The sequence below is a fragment of the Equus asinus genome, chromosome 23 (genome assembly GCF_041296235.1).
Source record: "Equus asinus isolate D_3611 breed Donkey chromosome 23, EquAss-T2T_v2, whole genome shotgun sequence".
Classification (NCBI taxonomy): Eukaryota; Metazoa; Chordata; class Mammalia; order Perissodactyla; family Equidae; genus Equus; species Equus asinus.
The window spans coordinates 23,123,329-23,146,683 of record NC_091812.1 but is presented as its reverse complement, the minus strand read 5'-3'; positions in this window follow the sequence as shown (position 1 = coordinate 23,146,683).

Genomic DNA, 23,355 nt, shown 5'->3' with positions numbered 1-23,355 from the left:
GGCCGCCGGCAACTCCTCTGCTCGCTGCTGAGTTACGGCTCTCCTTTCTGCCTGGCCTTCTTCCTCCCTTCACTGGCTCTGTGCTGCCTGGCTGAGGGCAGGAGAGAAACCAAACTCCTGCAAAGTACCCAATTCTGTATCTGAAAGGAAAGAGGAATATATATCAGGGTGGCCTCAGGAAGCTGCTTATTGGGAAAGAGAAGGGGGGAAAAATTGAAAAAAAACCGCTTTAGGGATTTAAGTGTTTTGTTATGTTTTTATTTTTGCTTTTGACAATTGTTAGAGTGTTAGGCTTGCCTCATTAGAAGTAATATTTCCCTTCCGTTTTCCCCCAATTCCATTTCCATGGATTCTCAGCTCATCTGTCGGCGCAGGAGTTCCTGGAGACACGGAGACCGTGGATTCTGAAGGAGGTAACTGATCATTCTGATCCTGTCCACTGCACATCACCTTCGCTACACATGACCTCCAAACTGCTGTTCAACTTGGACAGTTCTAAAGGCGCCTCGTCGTGGAGAACGCTGCTCGGGACTGAAGTCTTGATTAATAGCCATTTTCTTTTGTCCCACCTCCTTAGGTTTCATTAAAATAATACTGGTGTTAGAAAAGACTACAGGAGGTGATTCTATTTCGGTAAAGTCAACTGGTGCTGTGGTGAAACAAAACACAACCACCGCAGCAAAAAATAAACACGGCAGCAAAGCCATCCGCTTCACCTTCCTCCTTCGCGGGTCCCTTAGGGAACCCCGCCAGAGCGCTTGCCTGTGTTCGCACTGGCTCGGGTGGAAATGTGCATAACTTTGAACAGCACCCGCCGTGAACCAGGGAAGAAATGAACCACAGAACCTTTCAGGGAGTGCTGCCAGCATAGACCTCCTCCCAGGACATTAGGTCTCTGCAGTGGGGGCCTCTGAACAGCCAGAAATATGCTTTAAGTGTCTGCTCTGCCTGGACCTGGCACAGAGAGTGTCCAACCAATGTTTGCTGAATTGCAGTGGGCTCTGTTGAGTTAGAGCGGGTGGAATAGGAAAAGGTACAAATAGAGGTGCTTTCTCCTTTTATTTTGAGATAGTCTAACACTAATTAAGTGTTTACTATGGGCCAGGCACTGTCCTAAGCACTTTCTATGCATTATTTCTTTTAATTCTCAAAACATTCCTATGAGCTAGGTTTTTTTTTTTGTTAAAAGGACTTGATTCTTTTTTTTTTTTTTTAATTTTTTTAATTTTCCCTTTTTCTCTCAAAGTCCCCCGGTACATAGTTGTGTATTTTCGGTTGTAGGTTCTTCTAGTTATGGCATGTGGGACGCTGCCTCAGCATGGCTTGATGAGTGGTATCATGTCCACACCCAGGATTTGAACCGGCAAAACCCTCAGCCATCGAAGCAAAGCACGTGAACTTAACCACTCAGCCACAGGGCCAGCCCCAAGGACTTGATTCTTTTTAGAGCAGTTTTAGGTTCACAGCAAAATTGAGAGGAAGGTACACAGATTTCCCATATGCCCTCAAACCCCTACACACTCATAGCCTCCCCCATTAGCAACATCCCCCAATAGAGTGGTACATTTGCTACAATTGATGCACCTCATGGATACCTCATTACCACCCAAAGTCCATAGTTCACCTTAGGGTTCACTCTTGGTGGTGTTCAATCTATGGATTTGGACAAATGTCTCAAGACATATGTCTATCATTATGGTAACATACAGAGTATTTTCACAACCCTAAGAATCCTCTGTTCACCACCTATTTGTACCCCGAAGATAGGTATTTTTAATATTTCCATTTTATAGATAAGGACACTGAGGCTGAATGACTTCCCCAAGGTCATAAAGCTAGCATGGGGCAGATTGGAACCTACACAGTCTCTCAAGCCATTGACACTCCCTGCCTCTCAGATCGAGGACCCTAATTTTCTGTGAGAGGTTTATCTATGTAGCATCCTGAGGAAACATTACAATGGAGTTTGTACCCTAACAAACATATATATAATATGTATATATTTTATTACAAAGAATATTTGCATCATTAAATCATATATGTAATTATATACATTTCTACAGATTGATCAGCGATATAGTAAGGCTAGTTTGAACAATGTCTTATAATTAGTGAAGTATTTTTAAACATTTTGAAGGTAATGTGCATGCAGAAAAATGTACATTTCCTATGTGTACAGCTTCATGAACTTTCATAAACTGGAAACTAATGTATCCACCCTCTCAGAACAAGAAACAAAACATTACCAGCGTCCAAGAGACCCTGTCCAATCTCTCCTTCCCCCAGGGGTGACCTCTGTCCTGACTTCCAGGTCTTGGCTGTTGTGAATAATGCCGCAATGAACATAGGGGTGCATGTATCTTTATGCGTTTGTGTTCTCATGGTCTTTGGATAAATACCCAGCAGTGGAATAGGTAGATTGTAGGGCAGGTCTGTTCTTAATTTTTTGAGGAATCTCCATACTGTTTTCGATAGTGGCTGCCCCAGTTTGCACTCCCACCAGCAGTGTATGAAGGTTCCCTTCTCTCCACATCCTCTCCAACACTTGTTGTTTCCTGTCTTGTTAATTATAGTCATTCTGATGGGAGTGAGGTGATATCTCATTGTAGTTTTGATTTGCATTTTCCTGATAGCTAATGATGTTGAGCATCTTTTCATATGCCTGTTGGCCATCTGTACATCTTCTTTGGAAAAGAGTCTGTTCATATCCTCTGCTCATTTTGTAATTGGGTTGTTTGTTTTTGTTGTTGTTGAGATGTATGCATTCTTTATATATTTAGGATATTAACCCCTTATCCTGACTTCTAACACCACAGATTAGTTAGCAAAGGGAAATTTTTAATAGGGGAAAAATTATGAAAGTTCATCAAGAAGCCTCAGTTTCCTTGAGGGCCTCTGTGATCTCTAGTTGGCCCAGTTGCTCAGAGGCCCTAAAAGTAGTTAAGAAGTAGTAAAATAAGAGGTCAATTCCACATTAGAAGATAGACTTTAGGGCCGGCCCCGTGGCACAGTGGTTAAGTGCGCACATTCTGCTTTGGTGGCCTGGGGTTCACCGGTTCAGATTCCAGGTGCAGACATGGCATCGCTTGGCAAGCCATGCTGTGGTAGGCATCCCACATATAAAAGTAGAGGATGATGGGCACGGATGTTAGCTCAGGGCCAGTCTTCCACAGCAAAAAGAGGAGGATTGACAGCTGATATTAGCTTAGGGCTAATCTTCCTTAAAAAAAAAAAAGAAGAAAAAGAAGATAGACTTCAAAAAAAAAAAGAAATAAAAAAGATTAATCATTGAGTTCAGTCTCCTTGAGCTCACATCACTCCAGATCCACTTCCTTTGTTGTTGTGGAGATCCAGAAGCACCCCTTCAGATAATCGTGAGAGTGAAATGGGAAAGGGGAGGAGGTTGGTGTGCACCTATCTAAGCAGATTTGTAAACCAAATGACCAGCAAATTACTGCAGTCCTCCCTTATCCAAGATTTTGCTTTCCAGGGTTTCAAATATGCATGATCAACCATGGTCTGCAAATATTAAATGGGAAATTCCAGAACTAATTCTTAGATTTTAAAATGCACACTATCCTGAGTAGCATGATGAAATTTTGTGCCATCCAACTTAGTCCCTCTTGGGATATGAATCATCCTTCGTCCAGTGCATCCACTCTGTGTACACTACCTGCCCAGTAGTCAGTTAGTAGCTGTCTCAGTTATCAGGTTGACTGTGGCAGTATCTCAGTGCTTGTGTTCAAGTAACCCTTAGTTTACTTAATAATGGCCCCAAAGTGCAAGAGCAGTGATGCTGGCAACTTTCTTTTAGGTATGCTTTTTTTGGTGAGGGAGACTAGCCCTGAGCTAACATCTGTTGCCAATCTTCCTCTTTTCTTTTTTTTCTCCCCAAAACCCCAGTACATGGTTGTATATCCTACTTGTAGGCCATTGCAGTTCTTCTATGTGGGACGCTGCCACAGCATGGCTTGATGAGCAGTGTGTAGGTCAGCACCCAGGATCCAAACTGGTGAACCCCAGACTACTGAAGTGGAGCACACAAACTTAACCACTCAGCCACGGGGCCCGCCCCTGATGCTGGAATTTGGATATGCCAAAGAGAAGCCAAAGACTACCTCCTTTAAGTGAAAAGGTGGAAGTTCTTAATAAGGAAAGAAAAAAAAATTGTATGATGAGGTTGCCAAAATCTCCAGTAACTTTTGTTACAGTCTGTTATGATAATTGTCCTATTTTATTATTAGTTATTGTTAATCTCTTACTGTACCGAATTTATAAATTGAGCTTTATCACAGGTATGGATATATAGCAGAAAGCATATTTTATGTAGGGTCAGTACTATATGTGGTTTTAGGCACCCACTAGGGGTCTTGGAACAAATCCCCATGGATAAGGGGGGACTGTTGTAAAGGGGAATCTACGGTAGGGTTTTATGTACAGATAAAAACATCCAGTATACTTTCTAACATTGAAGAATTATACTAGCTGTATTGTCGTGTTTGGAAGCTGCTGAGTCTGGCTTGTAAGAATTCTTGAGGAAGTTGGGGTGTGGGGGTAGCAGCCATTTTGGTGCAGTGTGGCCCTTCCCCGTGTTAACTGATTGGACCAGAAGCAGATGTCTGACTCAGGGCCAGCCGATTAGATCCTCTCTCCCAGGAACTCATCACTGGAATGAAAGGGTGCTAGTTAGTGTGGTCTGATCTCTTAAACCAGGAGCACACGAACTCTGTGACTGCAGAGAGAAGGAAGAGGTGCTGAAAGACAGAGATGAGGGCCATGAAGAAAGAGACTGAAGAAGAAGACAGAAGATGAGAGAGATGACACTGGAGCAAAGTAGCGATTGGCTGCTGCGTGTTTTCTGATTTAGTTCCTGTTCAACCCATCGTGAGACCTAGCTGTGCCTCTTCTTCTGACACTCCGTTAGATACTCTCAAATCTTTATAGTGTAACCTCCTCCACTATTTTGATAATGCTAACCTGAAGGGCTTCTGTTATGTCCTGCTGCAGCTACAATGGCTATGTAACAAATCACCCCAAAATTTAGTGGTTTAAAAACAACACTTATTTTGTTTACAGATCTGCAGTCTGAGCAGGACTTGCTGTCAGCTTGTTTCTGCTCCAACTTGGTTTCATGGGTGGCAATTTGAAGATCAGGGGCTAAAACTGAACTCTTATGTATGCCAAGTACTTGGGCTGGAAAGACTCAAGCAGAGGGGCCTGGAAGAGTTGGGCGGCATGGAAATCTCTCTGTCTGTCTGTGGTGTCTTCATCATGGTGGCTTCAAGGCAGAAGGGTTTTCACTGGGAGGCTCAAGGCTCCATAGGCACAGGTCCCAAGGAGAAAGGGCCAGGTGGAAGCCATATCATCTTTTATGACCTAGCCTCAGAAATCATGCAGTGTTATTTCCACCTCATCCTATTTGTGGGGGCCAGGTTCAACGGGACCCTACATATCAATGAAGGAATGTCACCATCACATTGTCTGAAGAACATGTGGCCAGAATGTTTACTAGTGTGGACATCTTTAGAAAATAGAATCAGTCACACTTGTAAGCAAAAGGGCCTTTGTTAACACATGGAATAACCCCTAAAACTCAAAAAGGTATTAGAGTTCCCAGAAAATTATCAACATTGTGATGGAAAATGGGTTGGTTGGTGGGTACAATGAGAATTCTTTCTTTTTTTCCCTACTCTGAATTAGTGAACATTAAATTTATTCATAGGTGTTCTCACTGGGTTCTGCTCAGTAAGCAGCATTTTAAACATGACTTGTCTCCTTGATTGCTATCTTATATTTTATTTTATCATATAATTAGGCACAGATCAAGTTCAGTTCCCTTGTTGTGTATAGCAAAAAGTTTATGGTCATTTTATTTTATTTTTTTTATTTTTCTTTCCTGAGGAAGATTCACCCTGAGCTAATGTCTGTTGTCAGTCTTCCTCTATTTCGTATGTGGGTCATTGCCACAGCATGGCTGCCAGTGAGTGGTGTCGGTCCACGCTCAGAAATGGAACCCAGGCTGCCAAAGCAGAGCACGCCAAACTTAACCACTTGGCCATGGGGCTGGCCTCTCTGGTCATCTTAATTTTAAATGTCATTTGTAAGCATATCCTTTCTTGCTTGGTGAATGAGATTTTCCTTCCAACTGGACCCTTCTCATGCTTTTAATAAATAATGATGCAGGTTTTCAGGGTCTAAAATACTCCTGAGCTGTAAAGTAGGCACTGCCGAAAGATGTATTAACTCCTTCAGGCCTCCAAGGTGCTATTTAAAATGTTATTGCTTCATATCCCATAATAGAAGCTTGAACCTTATTGATGGCCTTTCTCTTGATTGCAGGGGGTGGGGGACTGTGAAGGCCAGGAGAGGAAGAGTTGGTGAACTGGAACAGGGAGCTGAATTAACTCTTTCAGCAAGGCTTAGAAGAGAGGATTTTAGTCTTATAAACTCTAAAGCCCAAAAGATACTGGAGCTTTCAGAATAAATCAGTAGCTAAGGTAGTGTTATTAGATGTAATAATTACTGGAAGGATGAAATCCTTGTCAGTGCTGCCTGAAAATAGTACATTCTATACTTACTCTATGGCAATGCTTCCAATACTGTACTGAAGTGAACTATTAAAATATGCACATTCTGATTACATACAGAAAATTTCAAATTGTCATCTTTTTATTATTAATAAAAGGTCACTCAGGTTCATATAAACATCCTCAATTCATAAGTTCAGCCTGTTATTTGAAATATGGAATAGAAAGATAAGACCATTGATGGTGAGTTTTTAAAGTCCTGCCTATAATGATGAAGGAAAATGCATGGGTTTAGGGACAACCTGGATTATAGGTATATTTTGGATCCTATACAACTAGTGGTCAGGCAAATGTTTAACAACTAGCTCTCCAGTGGGGGAAAAACCCTGACTTTAAGCATTTGCCAATTTCTGTGGTGAAATATTTCCACTATAACTGATTTCCCATTTCCAATATGGCATCACAGAATGTAGAATTGTGAGGAGATATGTTCAGTTGGCTCTTGTGAGCTATGTGAGCCAGTCCTACACTTTACTGTTTACAATTTTTGGAAAGCCCATTGTATGATTCCTGGATAAACCTTGATATAGTACTAGAGGAAAACAAGACAAATTTTGGGTGGCAAGTCCTGTGGCAGAGACATTCAGTGCTCATTGAATCTCCTTTCACTCCCCTACATTTCTTGTTGGCCAATGGACTGGAAGAAGAAGAGATGGAAACATGTAAATTTGGTATGCAACTCCCCCATCCGTTCTGCGCTTGACAGTGCAAAAAGGACGTCACGTGTTTCCAGTGGTGTAGATCTAAGATGATGGGATCTGTATCAACATGGTTCCATAAATGTCTGTGTGGAGCCCAACTCCCGTTCACCAGCACTGGACGTGTACCATGCTTCAGTTAGTGGTTGCTGCCTAACAAGCCATTGCATACAGAATGGCTTAAAATGATAATTTGTTGTTAATCTCACAGTTCTGTGGGTTGGCTGGGCTCACTTAGGGTTGCATGTGGTTGTACTCGAAGGTGCCTGAGGCTGGAGTCCTTGGGAAGCTTGACTAGAGTTGAACTGAAGATGGCTTCTTTGCTCAGGTCTGGTACCTCAGTGCTCCTCCACATGGAGTCTCAGTCTCTAGACATCTCTATGTGGCCTCTCTTTGCAGTAGGATGTCCTATATCACGAGTGACTTCAAATGCAGAGGCTGTCAGGATTTCCTAAGGTTTAGGCTGGACACTGTCACAGTGTCACTTTTGCCACATTTCTTGGTTAAAGTGAGTCATGGGATCAGTGCAGAGACAGAGTGGGAGGTGACCATACAAGGATGTGACTACCAGGAGGTAAGAGTCCTTGGAGCCCTCTTTGAAGATTAGCTCCCATACCACAAGAAATAAAAGTTTGTTTTGTTAAGCCACTTAGATGTCGGGGTTAATTTGTTCCCTTGGCAAAACCTAGCATAATCTGACTAATCCAGAAATTGGTACTGTATTAGTGAAGATAAGGTAGGCTGTGCTGTAAAAACATGCCTCAAAATCTTAGCGGCTTAACACATGGTCCTCTGGGGGTCTGATGGCTCTCCAGGACTGCCGCCTTCTTGTGGTGACTCAGGGGTCCAGGCCACCTGAATTATGTTGTTACACCAGCTGCAGTGTGCCTTCCAGCTCACTGGGGCAGGAGGAAAGAGGACAAGAGGAACTCGTAGCTCTTACATACTTATTGGCCAGAAGTACTCACATGCCCCTTGCCCCAACTGTAAGCGGGCTGGGACATTTAGGGGAGCACATGGATATTTGGTGATTACCAAATGTCTCTGCCATAAAGTCATGTGGAGCTCTTTGTCTCTTTTGTTTGTCCTCCCTTCCCTTTCCCCTCTATAAGAAATTTAAGAAAAAGAGAGAGTGGAGTGGGGAGGAAGAAAGGAAGCAACGAAGGAGTGAAAGATAGATTCAAGCAAGCTGGGAGGGAGGGGAGGAAGAATAGCAGATGGGATTTACAGGATGTAAAATATGACCACTAAATCATCAAGAAAACAAAACTATTAACAGGTCACTAATAGAGGCTTTCACTGTGTTTTTATCCTGTTTTCTTTTTAATCAGTAATGATAAGGAAACTAAACCAGATTAAGTGCTATCTCTTTGGAGGTACAAAGGCAAACAAGGGGAAAGAAGTGATTGAAGAGCACTTCAGAAAGCTTGGTACATGCAAATCAGCAGGCCTGATTACTCACGTCCCAGGGCACTTAAGGAATTGGCAAATGGAATTGCAAGACCACCAGCTTTTATTAGAAAAGGAAGGTTGGACAGGAGGAGGTCCTGACAAGTGGAATCAGCAGATGGAGTACTTGTTTTTTTAAAACAGGGAAAGGCACGACCATAGTGATTATAGACTAGTCAGCTTATCTTGGATACCTGGGAAGATACAAGAACAAATCATCAAACAATCAATTTGCAACCACCTAGAACAGCACAAGGTACTGGGTAGTAATCAACATGATTTTGTGAAGTACAAATTAGGCCAGACCAATTTAATTTTATCTATGAGAGAGTGGTGAGCCTGGCAGAAGAGGGGAAAGCAATACCTACAATTGGACTTCACTAAGGTGTTTTTTTTGTTTTTCAATTCCACCCCCTGACATTTTTAGCATCAACTCTCAGAGAGGATGCTACCTGGAACAACAGTTGAGTGGGCATGACTCTGGAAGAGGCACTCAAAGTGGTGAAAACAAAGATTCTGCTCCAGGCTGACAAGGTTATTAATAAGATTATTATTATTATTTTTATTTTAATCAATTGATGTGGACAAGATGACAGTAGAGAAGAAGGTGTTGAGCTGCAAATAGCGTTCTCCACCCCTGATGGGAAATACGAGAAAAGAGGAGTTGTAAAAACAAATCTAAGAAGTCCAAAAGCTAAGTAATGTGAGATCCAGAAAGGGAGAACAGAGAAAATAGTAAAAGAGAAATTATATAAGAAAATTTCTGGGAAAAGGACATATGTCTTTACATTAAAAGAGAACCCCTAAGGGCCAACTACAATAAATGGGGAAAATAACCCAGTTGGACACAACTTTGTAAAATTTTGTAACTCTAAGAATAAATAAAACTTTCTAAAAGCTTCCAGAGAGAAAAATTAGGCCACCTACAGACGAATGAAAATTAAGCACCCAAATTCTCATTAACATCTCTAGCTGCTGTGGGGTAATAGAGTAATCCTTTCAGTTCTGGGGGAAATTGAATTTGAAAATAATTTTCATATTTGGCCAACCTATCAATCAACTGCAAGAGGAGAATATAGGCATTTCATATAAACCATCACTCAGAAAATTTACTTCTTAAGACCCTTTCTTAAAAAATTGCTTGACTATGTATTCCAGCAGAATGAGGAAGTTATCTAAGAAAGGTGGCAAGGGACCTCACACAGGAAGGAAAAGTAGAGTATGAGACAAAATCATTCCTTTTGGAGCAGGAGAATGAAGAGCTCCAAAGGGAAGGACTCTAGGGCAAAAGAGAATTCCATGGAGTTCAGAGTGTGATTGAGAGAACAAAACAAAAACAGAAATACTTGGGTATAAGATAAAGTATGTATTTAGTGAATAAAAAGATAGGCAATTAAGAATTCCAGAAAAAACAAAAAGCTAATTGAGAATGTTATAGTCCACTTTTGAAGAATAAACGTTTTATGATTTTTCGGTAACATATGAAGTATGAGAGAAAGACTAGTACATGGTGCCAAAACCTTCTTCTTTGAGTAGGTGAGGGGTTATGACACTGCCGTTGTAGAAAAGGAAATGGCGATCCTAACATGCTGTTTAGCTCAGCAGTGCACAATATTGTTGTAGTCTTAATAATGTAAGTACTCTGATTGGGTTTAAACTCTTACAGTCAACCTAAGGACAAAGAAAGGAGGTCCTGGTTATTTTGCAGAATAGAAAAGCAGACATTAATCTTCATTATATAAAAGTGTAGCCGACAGATGGTGGGAAGTGGAAAGTGAAGAAAATATGAAGGGAAGGATAGTATCACTGATACCTGCAGCTTCTATAATGGGAAGTTAAGATACTGACTCAAGGTTTTAGAATGAGAAATTGAGGCGTTATGTACTATTTGAAGTTACAAGGGTAACCACAACAAAACTTAAAAATAGCGATTTAACCACCCAACACTGGGAGGAGTTGGGAGGTAAATGAAGATAACATAAATTGGCTAAATTCTCATCTTTTGTAACTGGAAATAACCAAGAAATTGAAAAGAGGAATAATTTTCCAGACACTTCATATATTCAAAGTATTCATAATTCATGAGTGATTTTCCATAGGCATACGTGTAAGGTCATGGGAGTTCAACCTTAGAGCGCAGCTATCAACAAACTCTAGCTTAAGGCCACATTATGGTGCCATTGATCTTGCAGCCATGGCATTTTTTTCCATTCTATTATTGATGCCCAGTTACAAGATTATATTTGCAAACTTAAAGTTGGGGAAGGACTTTTAACTTTCAACTTAAATTTAAAAATATGCTCTTTTAAATTTTCTCAGAATTATCTCTAATATTTCACAGAATACTTCATAGCATAGTAAATGGCCATGTGGCCTCTTTATACTGTTTATTACATCTAACTTCTGGTCCAAAAGAATATATGCTCAGAATTGTTTTTGCTCCCACTGAATGAAAGCTTAGATGACCTTGTTACAGGATAAAAACTATTTTAAAATTATAACTCTGAAAATTAAAACAACATAAAAGCCACTTGAATCATTTCTAGATGTTCCCATGCCCTGAAATAACAGCATGGTTCACAAGCTACTGTTAAATTATGGCAGGTGCAAGTAAAACTGCCGTAACCTCGTAGGCGAGGTCTAAAAACTCCAATCACATGACATTTGCAGCCAATTTAGTGCAAAGTTAATGAAATGACCAAGGTGAGCTGACTGCAGGAGGACAGGAGCCAGTCACCAAACTCATCCTGTCCAAATTCCCATTATCTAGGAGTGTGTAATTACAAGTTCCATTGTATTTCTGATTACTGGCTAAAGTGGCCTGCCACGTAGCCACACAGATAAACACGGTTGCCATACACACTGCCTCCTAGTCTTAACTTATGCAATTCTTGATTACTCTTGGCAGGAGTTAAACTATTTCAAGTTTTGCACAAAACTGATACCTAAGAGGCCAATTACACTATTTCAAATATTCATTGTTCTAACTTATCTAAAATATGATCATATTGTAAAAGCATAGTATTTATTTTTAAAAATTCAGGGATATGGGGCGGCGTTGTTTACAACCAGAAGAACTAAAAGCAGAAATGTTTGTGATAGTGTTCACAGGAGATGGGCCTGGGGCTGCTGAGGAATCATCACAAGCTGCTTTGTGCCATTTCACCCAGACTTTAATTTACTATGAGGTGCATTTACTATTATAACACACTAAGTATTGTATAATAGTAATTAAATCCATAGAAACAATAACACTTACCTCTCTTAATATTTCTCAAAGAGCAGTCCATACCATACTTTTTAAAAATGCAGACTCACTGGTTCCAAACATAGTCCCACTAAATTTGATGCTCTCTACTGGGACCCAGGAATCTGCACTGGAACCATTGGTTTAGGCACAAATCTTATTACAGGCTCAGTTGTACACCCTCTTCGAGTATGTTTCAGGGTTGAGCTGCTTGTGAGACCATCACGTGCTATCTTGCCTTCCGTGGTGGTTACCATATCCCAGCATCCTTCCTTTCATCTTTTTGTTTTTGAGGAAGATTAGCCCTGAGCTAACATCGGCTGCCAATCCTCCTCTTTTTGCTGAGGAAGACTGGCCCTGAGCTACCATCCGTACCCATCTTCCTCTACTTTATGTGTGGGATGCCTGCCACAGCATGGCTTTCCAAGGGTACCATGTCCGCACCTGGGATCTGAACCAGCGAACCCCGGGCCGCTGAAGCAGAACATGCAAACTTAACCACTGTGCCACCCGGCCAGCCCCCCCTTCCATTTGTTTACCAAGATGAAAAAAAAAAAGACCTCTGTCTCTCTTTCTGCATATGGTCTTATCTAGAGGAGTAAGAATTCTTTTTTTTTTTTAAGATTTTATTTTTTTCCGTTTTCTCCCCAAAGCCTCCCGGTACATAGTTGTATATTCTTCATTATGGGTCCTTCTAGTTGTGGCATGTGGGACGCTGCCTCAGCGTGGTTTGATGAGCAGTGCCATGTCCGCGCCTAGGATTTGAACCGAGGAAACACGGGGCCTCCTGGAGCCGAGCGCGTGAACGTAACCACTCGGCCACGGGGCCAGCCCCAAGAATTCTTTTCAAGATCCTTTAAGGTGTGCCACATCTTGAACGTAGAACAGCTAAGAAAATCTTAAGTTTTCAAATTCATGACAATGACTAGTTTCTCAGTTATTTAGGGAGAAACATTTTGAGACTGTCTTAGTATCTTATTTTGGTGCTGATCATTTTTTCTCACTCCCGTGACTGCAGGAATATTGATCTCAGCGTTGCTTTGACCATTAATGAATTATGATGGCAATAAGCAGACACACACACCTCCAGCCTCCTGGGAGCTTAATCTTCTGCTATGAGGTTTGCATTTGTAAATCAGCACCTGTGTAATCTATATTCTAATTATTTGTTATTCTCCTTTAATTATATAGTGGTAGTGGTGCATTTGTAGCCGGAGAGCAACCAACTGGAGAGTCAAAGAGATTATTAAAATATTGACTTTAGATTAGAAGCCCAAAAGGAAACACGGCTGGCTGTGTTCCTACTCACTCCAGTGTGATGGTTCAGGGACAGTTACTCCCTTTCATGTCAAGGAAAGTTGGATCTAAAAAATTAGTATGGAACTTGCACCTTAAAAGCACTTTTAACCTTAAGTCTTTCCTGGGTCACATTTCTTTTGTCAGCATCTGCTTCACCTCCTCTGGCAAACACCATTTTGCTTGGCAGGTAATACATTTTTACATTCTATACTTTCTACTTTACAGTGCGGTTTAGGGCATTCTGGATTACCTAGTCATTTCCAGAAAACTTCCTTTTAGCATTTTGGTAACTTTTAATTTTGATGTAATTTGAAATTTATCGAAAAATTTTAAGAATTGTACAAGGAGCTCCCATACACCATTTGCTGAGATTCATATTTATTTGTATCTTGCACCATTCACTCGCTCTCTTTCTAAGAGTCCATATTGCGCACAGTCTTTCTTTCCTGAACCATTTGAGAGTAAGTTGGAGACATTGTCCCTTTAACCCCAAGTATTTTGGTATTTTCCTAAGAAGAACATTCTCTTTAATAACCATGGTTGTTTTTAACATGGATATATTGTATGCCACAGTCCAAATTTAAATTCAGATTTTCTCAATTGTCCCAGTGATATCCTAATAATTAGTTATAAGCTCCTTTTTCCCCCAGACCAGGGTCCAGTCCAGGATCATGCATTGTTTTGAGTTGTCATGTCTCCTTTGTTTCCCTTAATCTGGAAATTTTTCTCAGCCTTTGCCTTCTTGACATTTTTGAAAGACAACAGATCAATACTCTTTTTTTTTTTTTTTTGTCAAAAGCCCTTCATTCTGGGTTTAGGGTTTCCTCATGTTTAGATTTGGGTTATCTACTTTTTGGCAGAGATACCATTGAGATAATGTCATGTCCTTGTCAATGCCATATCAGGGGCACCTGCCATACATTTGTCCCAATATTGGTGATGTTAGCTTTGATCACTCGGGTAAGGTGCTTTCTCCACCATAAAGTTACAGTTTTTCTCTTGGTAAATTACAAGTGAATTTGTCAGTATCCTGACATATAGGATATGTTCTCAATATCCTGTATCTAAAATTTTTTCTGACTACTTTAGCATCCATTGATGACATTCTAACTCCATCGTTCCTTCTAGATTTATTAGTTGGCATTTTGCTGTAAGAGTGTTTCCTTCTCCCCATTTGCTTATTTACTTATATAAGTGTGAACTCATGGATTCTTACATTCTTTGGTGGGTTATAATCTATTACTCTCATTTTTTTATTTTGATGCTCAAATTTTCCCAAATTTGGCCAGTGGGTGGCCCCTCAAACTGGCTTGTCTGTCTGTGACGTGTTTCCATGATGCTTCGAAGCACCACCTTACTTTCTGTATCAACTGCCTCATCTTGTGTTTTCTCTGGCCTATCCCTGGAATTTACCGTTTCTCCACTGAGCCCCCGGGTAAACTTTGGTGAGAAAATTGAATTTAATCTTTTATGTCTCCCTTCCCTATCCTCTTCAGCTTTCAGTAACCTGTCCCATTAGTCCCTGCTGTGACCATGATTTTTCAGTATCTCTATTTAGAGAGGAAATTCTGATAAATTCGTTTACCTTACAACTGTTTCAGAATGACTGCATTACCTTTCTCAGAGTTGTCTGCATTTTAAAAGAGGAAACCAGGGGGCCGGCCTGTCACCCAGTGGTTAAGTTTGCATGCTCTGCTTCGGCAGCCCAACGTTTCACCGGTTCGGATCCTGGGCATGGACAGGGCACCACTCTTCAAGCCATGCTGAGGCAGCATCCCACATAGCACAACCAGAAGCACCTACAACTAGAATATACAACTATGTGCTGGGGGGCTTTGGGGAGAAGAAAAGGGGGAAAAAAAAAAGAAGATTGGCAACAGATGTTAGCTCAGGGCCAATCTTTAAAAAAAAAAAAACAAAAGAGGAAACTAGTTAGAAAGCAGTGCTCTATAAAAAATATTGATCATAGAATGTTACTGGTGAAGGAGACTTTAGATCCCAGGGTCACAAACTTGGCCACCTTCAGGACCTTGGCAGTTAGCATGAATGTGTGTGAGAAAAGGCCATTGGTGTCAGCAACAGAGAGTGGTACAGACTTGGCTGAACTGGAAGGTGCAAGCCCACCTAATAACGTTTAAATTAGAATAAATAAGTAAACACTGGGCAGACCAAGCAAAACTTATTTATAGTCCTTATTTACCAGAGGGCCTCCTCTTAATGACTTTTGTGTTAGAGTAAAACTAAACTAGTGGTTTTAACACTGTGCTTGGAGGAGCCACCAAGATGCTTTATGGAACTTTCCTGAGGGCTGGGACGCTGTGGACAACTCCGTTCTTGACCTCCCTCTCCTCTTCAACCAGAGCCACTTCCTTGTTATCTGTTTGATGTGATAGGCACCGTGTGAGATTCTGTTTGGAGGAAGGGATCTGTGGATTTTAAAACAAGTTTGAAAACCGTTGATTTAACCTAGCCCCCTCATCTTGCACCGAAGCCGACTGAGGCCATCCTGGAATAATCAGTATTACCACCATTGTTCCTGGCAGAGTTAAGCCTAAAACCCTGGTCTTCCAACGCCTGGTCCAAACCCTTTTCCCTACGCAAAGTTACTGATCTAATGGTGGAAAATTAGGTGCCAGTGGAGCAGGCTGTCCTACTGTCAGACCACATACACAATAGAACATCTCTGAGTAAAGATGTCCCTGCTTGACAGGAAGTACACAGCCTTCCATGCTCTGAAGATAAATATTCATCCTGATTTTAGAGCTCTATAAATTGAATGTGTGAATGAATAGTTAGGTATAAAAATCAGGTGATCAGACAATTTAGTCACTGATTGGCATGTTAAAACAATACTTTCATCCATAGGAGATATTATTTCTAATGAATATATCAGTAAATTTTTCAAGTATAACTCTTAAAACTGCTGAAAGATTTTCTGTTAATTGATAGAATATCAAAGAATAGTTCCTTTTCCATTCTTGTGAAATCATCCTTTTACTGTTACAAAGCTTTTAATTTCTCCAGTTAAAATTTATCTATTTTAAAGAAAAATGGTAAGATCTATTATAAATCGTTATATAGACATTATAAATCATTTTAAAGACAACTGTTTTAGTCAATGTCGTATTCTACCACAAGTTCTAGTTTTATTACAGTACAACAACAGCTGGCAAACTCTTGCCTAAGTAATTCAGTTTTTAAACTTTTAGCCTTTTTCTATACAACACTTAAAACTGGAATAATTATCTGAATACTCTTGCAAAATCAGTTTAAAATTCTACATCTGTTTTGTCTTTCAAACAAAAGTGAATTTTGGATTTTTTTCCTTATCACATAATTTATCACTGGATTTGTTGCTTTACTAAACCAGTTTATTATTGGACATGTGAATTTTCCAGTCTTTTTATTAATTTTCATCGTCACAGGACTATATGCATAATTATGCTATTTCATCTAGAAACAGTTATTAAATGCTCACTGAGCTCATGGATGTATTCCACTTACTTGTTATTCTTTCTTTCCTTTCTCTTCCCTTCCCTTTTCTATCTTGAAATTCTTTACCTTTTAGCCCTCAGAGGCAGGTTGTAGGGAATAGACTTTGTAAAATACGGCTATTGCTAGAACTAAATAAAATAATGGATATGGAAGCTCCTAGCACGGTTCACAACATCCTATATTTACTTTTACTTTTTTTTTTTTTTTTTTGAGGAAGGTTAACCCTGAGCCAATATCTGCCACCAATCCTCCTCTTTTTGTTGAGGAAGATTGGCCCTGAGCTAACATCCATGCCCATCTTCCTCTACTTTATGTGTGGGACGCCTGCCACAGCATGGCTTGACAATCGGTGTGCAGGTCCGCACCTGGGATCTGAACCAGCAAACCTTGGGCCACTGAAGCAGAACATGCAAACTTAACCACTTGTGCCACCAAAGCAGAACGTGCGAACTTAACCCTCCTTTTACTTTTTTTGTCCTTTAAGGAATTCTGCTTTGACAAGCTGTCTGACAGGTGATCAAAACTGCTGTGCTGGGCAAAATTCTACTTTCAATAAAATGAAAGCCTATGAGAAACTAGGCATGGCTCTTTTAGGGGTTACATTTAAATTACAGTAGGATTAATAGTTTTGCCAAAGGAGGAAGCAAGACAGTGTGGTGTGAAGGAAGGCTCGTTTGTCCTGAGACACGGGATTGCGACTCAGTCACTAACCCACAAGGTGACCTTAGTCACCTTGCTTTGGAGCTTCAGTTTCAACTGTGTCAGGATGTGGGTGATCCCCCGGGGGCACTTTTTCTTCTAAAACCTGATGACTCTAAAAATGTAACACTTTTAAAAATGGATTTATCTGTGTGTTGAAAAATGTCCTGGAGCACGCACAGCAAGGTGCCCACTCATGCTGGGTATTCCTAGGTGACGGGATGAGCGATGACCGTGTTTCCTTCTTTCTTCCTCCCTTCCTCCCTCCTTCCCTCCTTCCTTCCTTGTCTCAGTTCTTCTTTCAGCAATTATTTATAGCACCTTCCATGAGCCAGGCACTGTACCCAGGCCCTGGGATGCAAGAGTGAACAAGAATGTCTTGCTCTAGCATTCATAGAGCCTACAGTCTTTTTATCTATATCTTTTTTCCCCCTAAAAAATGTCAAACATTTGGAGAAGCTGAAAGAGTAGTACCATGAACATGTGTATTCCCTAGATTCACCAACTCTTCACATTTTTCGTTCTCTCTCTTTCTGTATATATACATATGTGTGTGTGTATATATACACATATGTTTTTCTGAATCATTTGAAAGTTGCAGACACCATGCTTCACCCCTAAGTTATTTAAGAGACATGTCCAAGAATCAGTACACTCTCATAAGTAACCATAATACCATTATCACACCTAAATTCGGTAACCTCCCAAATTAGCACCAATCCTATAGAATTCCATGTCTATTCCATATTCTGATTTCCTTAATTATCCCAAGAATGTCTTTCATTGCCCTCCCCACCTCAATCCTGGTTTACCAATCAAGGTCATACCACATTTGGTTTTTATGCCTCTTATAGTCTCTTTTAATATAGAACTGTACCCCACCTTTTTTCTTTTCTTTTTTCAGTATGGTATACTTTTTGGTGAGGAAGATTGGCCCTGAGCTAACATCTGTTGCCAATCTTCCTCTTTCCTCTTTTTTTTTCCTCCCCCAAACCCCAGGACATAGTTGTGTATCCTAGTTGTAGGTTCCTTTAGTTCTTCTATGTGCGACGCTGCCTCAGCATGGCTTGATGAGCAGTGCGTGGGTCTGTGCCTAGGATCCGAACTGGCAGACCCCAAAGCCACCGAAGTGGAGCATGTGAACTTAACACTATGCCACCAGGCCAGCCCCTCAACCTTTTTTCTTTTTAACAACTGAGTTTTTGAAGAGTCCAGGCTAATTGTCTTGTAGAACATACAAAATTCTGGATTTGTCTGGCTGTTTCCTTGTGGTGTCCTTGAACTTCTGTATTCCCTGTATTTACTGTAATCTAGAAGTAAGGTGTAGAGGTTTGATTAGATTTATGTTAAAAGTTCTTGGCAAAAGTATTTTATAGATGAAGTTGTGCTATCTAGTTTAAGTTTTCTACAAAGATCATTAGTATTTAATGGCTATGAAATAGAAATATATTTATATTCCAGGGCCTGGCTCCGTGGCCGAGTGGTTAAGTTCATGCGCTCCGCTGCGGCGGCCCAGGATTCGGATCCTGGGCGCGGACATGGCACCACTCGTCAGGCCACATTGAGGTGGCATCCCACATCCCACAACTAGAAGGACCTGCAACTAAGATATACAACTATGTACGGGGGGCTTTGAGGAGATAAAGCAGAAAAAAAAAAGAAAGATTGGCAACAGTTGTTAGCTCAGGTGCCAATCTTTAATAAGAAATATATTTATATTCCATAATACGTCATTGAAATATAATGGGAATAGCATGAGTTTTGCCAGCAGAGGCCTGGACTCGAATGCAGGTTCCGTACCCTCTAGCAGCTTGACCAGATTAACTAACCTAGTAGTTTAGCTCTCCACAAAAGACCAGAGAAGACAGAATCACCCCAGGGCAGTTCATTCCTCCACTCCACTCTGGTATTTTTTTAAAAGGAGGGCTCTTTTGTAGCACCCTTCATCCTTCTCACCCCCACCTCAGGCTTAAATGCCACCAATTCTCTGTACCCAGTGTCCTTATTTGACAAATTTGAAAAATTTCTGCCTTGAAACATTGTTGTAAGAATTGGAGATTAATAGTAATATATGTAAAGTGAACAGCGCAGAGTCTGCCACGTAGTATATGCTCAACATACCACCACTGTTATTCTGATTACAGCAGTATTTGCAAAACAAAACAAAAGAGAGCTTGGAAAGGGATAGGGAAGTGGTATGGTAGAAGAGAGAAGAATATTCCATTTCTAAGTAGTTACTTCAGAAACCTTCCAGGAGTGTTTGTGCTGGTGCTGTGGCCTCAATCAGTGTTCAGCTGGCCCAGGCCTATGACACAGTGATTATTAACTGTCTGCAGCCCTTACGGTTTACAGAGCACATCCACGTTCATTACGCCCTCTTTCTTGGAGATCAGATGTGCTTAATGCTTAGGCCGAGGACACAAAATAATCAGTGATGGAGCTCACATTAGGAATTCTGATTGTAGAACAGATTTCTTTTGCTAAAAATGTACAGCCTGGAACAGAAACCAAATGTCTGCTTTCTACATTCCTGACCAAGGGACTCTTTCCTTATGGTGTAGGTTACTGAAATGCTTCGTTAAAGCTCTTGGAGTCTATTTCAGACTTGCAGCTCCTCATCTGTCATATTTTATCTGCACTAGGTGACAGTTCCTGTACTGTCGTGTGTTGTTAGTCAGCCATAAGGCTTTAGTTATTTCTTGCTCTCTGCTCTAACAGAGAGAAGTACTAGTTAATGAACCTGAATTAACACCGTCATGCATATTAAAAAGGCATTCGAACTTCTTAGCTGTACTAATTTCCTTGTTTAAATTGTGTAGCATTGGGCAAATTCAAGATTCACCCAAAGATTGGCCTTTGTTATTTGAAGGAGTTAGAATTGGTATTTCTAAATGATGAGCTTGATATTTTACCTGGTAATGTATAGTTCTTTTTTGGATAAGAAAAGCTTTGCTATTTTAAACAAAACCTGACTATCTTTGGTTTTACAAACTAGTGTAGCATAGAACATCTTAAAGGAGATGACTTATTCTTTACTGCTCAGCTCAAAATATTTTCTGATTTCTTTTTTGATTTCTTCTTTGTACCACAAGATATTTGGAAATATATTTCTTAATTTCCAAATATTTGTGAACTTTCTAGTTATCTTTTTGCCAATAATATTGGCATTTCTATTAGCATAATTGTGCGATGTCCAGGGAACAGATTCTGTGTGATTTTAGTCATGTGAAAGTTGCTAAGACTCGCTTTGCTGTTCGGCATATGTCAATTGTGTAAATGCTCTGTGTGCACTTGAAGGAAGAAATGCTTTCTGTAGTTGGTGGAAATATTCATTGTATATCAATTATATTATGTGTCAATCTTGTTCAAATTGTCTATGGTTTTACTGATTTGTCCCTTTTTCTTTTTTCTTGGTGAGGAAGATTCACCCTGAGCTAACATCTCTTGCCAGTCCTCCTCTTTCTTTGCTTGAGGAAGATTAGCCCTGAGCTAACATCTGTGCCAGTCTTCCTCTACTTTGTACGTCGGCTGCCTCCGCAGCATGGCTGATGAGTGAAGTAGGGCTGCACCTGGGATCCAAACCCGCAAACCCCAGGCCACGGAAGCAGAGCGTGCGGAACTTTGACCACTTGGCCATAGGACCAGCCCCTTGCCTATTTTTTTTTTTTTTTTTGACTATTTGCTTACCCTATTATTTCCTGAGAGAGATGTGTTAAAATCTCTCACCAGAAGTATGAATTCATTTCTTTCTTCAGTTTTTGGTATATGTATTTTGAGACAAAGTTATTAGGTGAATACAGATTTAGAATTGTTCTGTCTTCTGGTGAATGTAACCTTTTTCTCCCAGTGAAGTATCCCCATTTATCTCTAGTGATGCTTTCTGCTTTAAAGACTACTTTGATATTAATATAGCTACACCACGTTTCTTCTGGTTAATATTTCCACCCTTTTATCATCCTTTGCCTTTTTCTATCTGATTACTGTCAATCTTTTTAGTATTTCATGTGTCTCTCTCAATATTTTGCCAGATTTCCTTTATATATATTTTTGCTGACCTTTTAAAATTAAACTATAGACATTGTGACTGTTCAAACTAGTACTTTAGCATCTATCCCCCCCAGTAATCCTCCAATATCATCTAACATCAAGCACATACTCAAAGACCCACCATTGTCCGTCAGGGCATGTTAATAACTGTGTGGGTCACTGCATTTGACTGTACGGCTCTTAGTCTTTTTACATCTAGAGTAAACTAACTTAATTGATACACTGTTTTATCAAGAGTGACCACAAGGAAATGAAGCCAATGTTATGGGAAATACAGTCACTACCTCTTGTTTGTAATAATAATCTGAAAGACACAAAAAGTAGAAATAAGAAAATAAATGCTTTTATATCTTCCACAATTTGTGAGCATGGCCACCTTCCTGGTATATTTATCTATTCCTATCTATCTATCTACCTATTTGTCAATATTTTTACATGGTTGAGGCCATTCTGTATGTAATTTTTCCTGTAATGTAGGCAATTTTATACCCTGCTTTGTGTCTTTTTACTCTTTAAAATTAACGTAATTGTGATTTTTAATAGCTGCATAATGTACCATTAAGTGAATGTACCCTGATTTTGCAAACAGTCATCTTCTGTTGAACATATAGGTTTTTTCTGGTTGTTGTTAAAGTTAATAATAATGCTGCAATCCTATTTTTGAAGAAATCTTAGTCCGTTTCACATTATATCCTCATTATACAGGCTAAGTGAAATTTCTGAGGCCCAAGGTGTAACTTCGTTTAAGGCGTTCCAGAAAAGTGTTCCAAATTTTAAAAATTCCAGTGTGCCAAAACTTACTGCATTAGAATGGATGTCCTCCTCAAAGCAATGCCTCATGGACAATTAGTTCTCATGGATAGTTAGTTATTCTGGATAATTAGTTACCACACACCTACAGTGGATACTTGTTTTTTGCCCACCTGTTGTAGAAGCTGAAAATGCCAGGTACTTTCTAAGCTCCCTCAAAGCTAGGCTTCAGCATGTGACCGGGGATAGACCAGTCAAATTGGCCCTCTCCACACTTCGAGGCTGAGGGTATTTATGCAAAGAAGCATGCACAATGGAGAGGCCATCTGGGAGCTGGAGTGGCTGCAGCTGTGAGCGAGGCAGCATCTGATGTACAGAGCCGAGGTGGTAGTTACCCCCCTGAGGCCCAGTGTTCAGTGGTGGTGGCAGTCTCGTCACTAGAAGGGCTCTATTCTTTGTTCTATTTCTTTGAAAAATGTCATTGGAACTTTGATAGGGATTGCATTGAATCTATAGATTGCTTCGGGAAGTATGGACATTTTAACTGTGTTAATTCTTCCGATCCAAGAGCACAGAATATCTTTCCATTTCTTTGTGTCTTCAGTTTCTTCCAACAATGTTTTATAGTTTTCAATGTACAGATCTTGCACCTCTTTGGTTAAGTTTATTCCTAGGTATTTTATTCTTTTTGTTGCAATTGTAAATGCAATTATATTCTTAATTTTTCTTTCTGCTACTTCATTGTTAGTGTATAGAAATGCAACTGATTTTTGGATGTTGATTTTGTATCCTGTGACTTGACTGTTTTCATGTATTATTTCTAAAAGTTTTTTAGTGGATTCTTTAGGGTTTTCTCTATATAAAATCATATCATCTGCAAAGAGTGACAGTTTCACTTCTTCTTTTCCAGTTTGGATCCCTTTTATTTCTTTTTCTTGCCTGATTGATCTGGCTAGGACTTCCAATATTTTTTGAGGAATCTCCATACTGTTTTCCAGTGGCAGCACCAGTTTGCATTCCCACCAGCAGTGTATAAGGGTTCCCTTTTCTCCACACCCCCTCCAACATTTGTTATTTTTAGTCT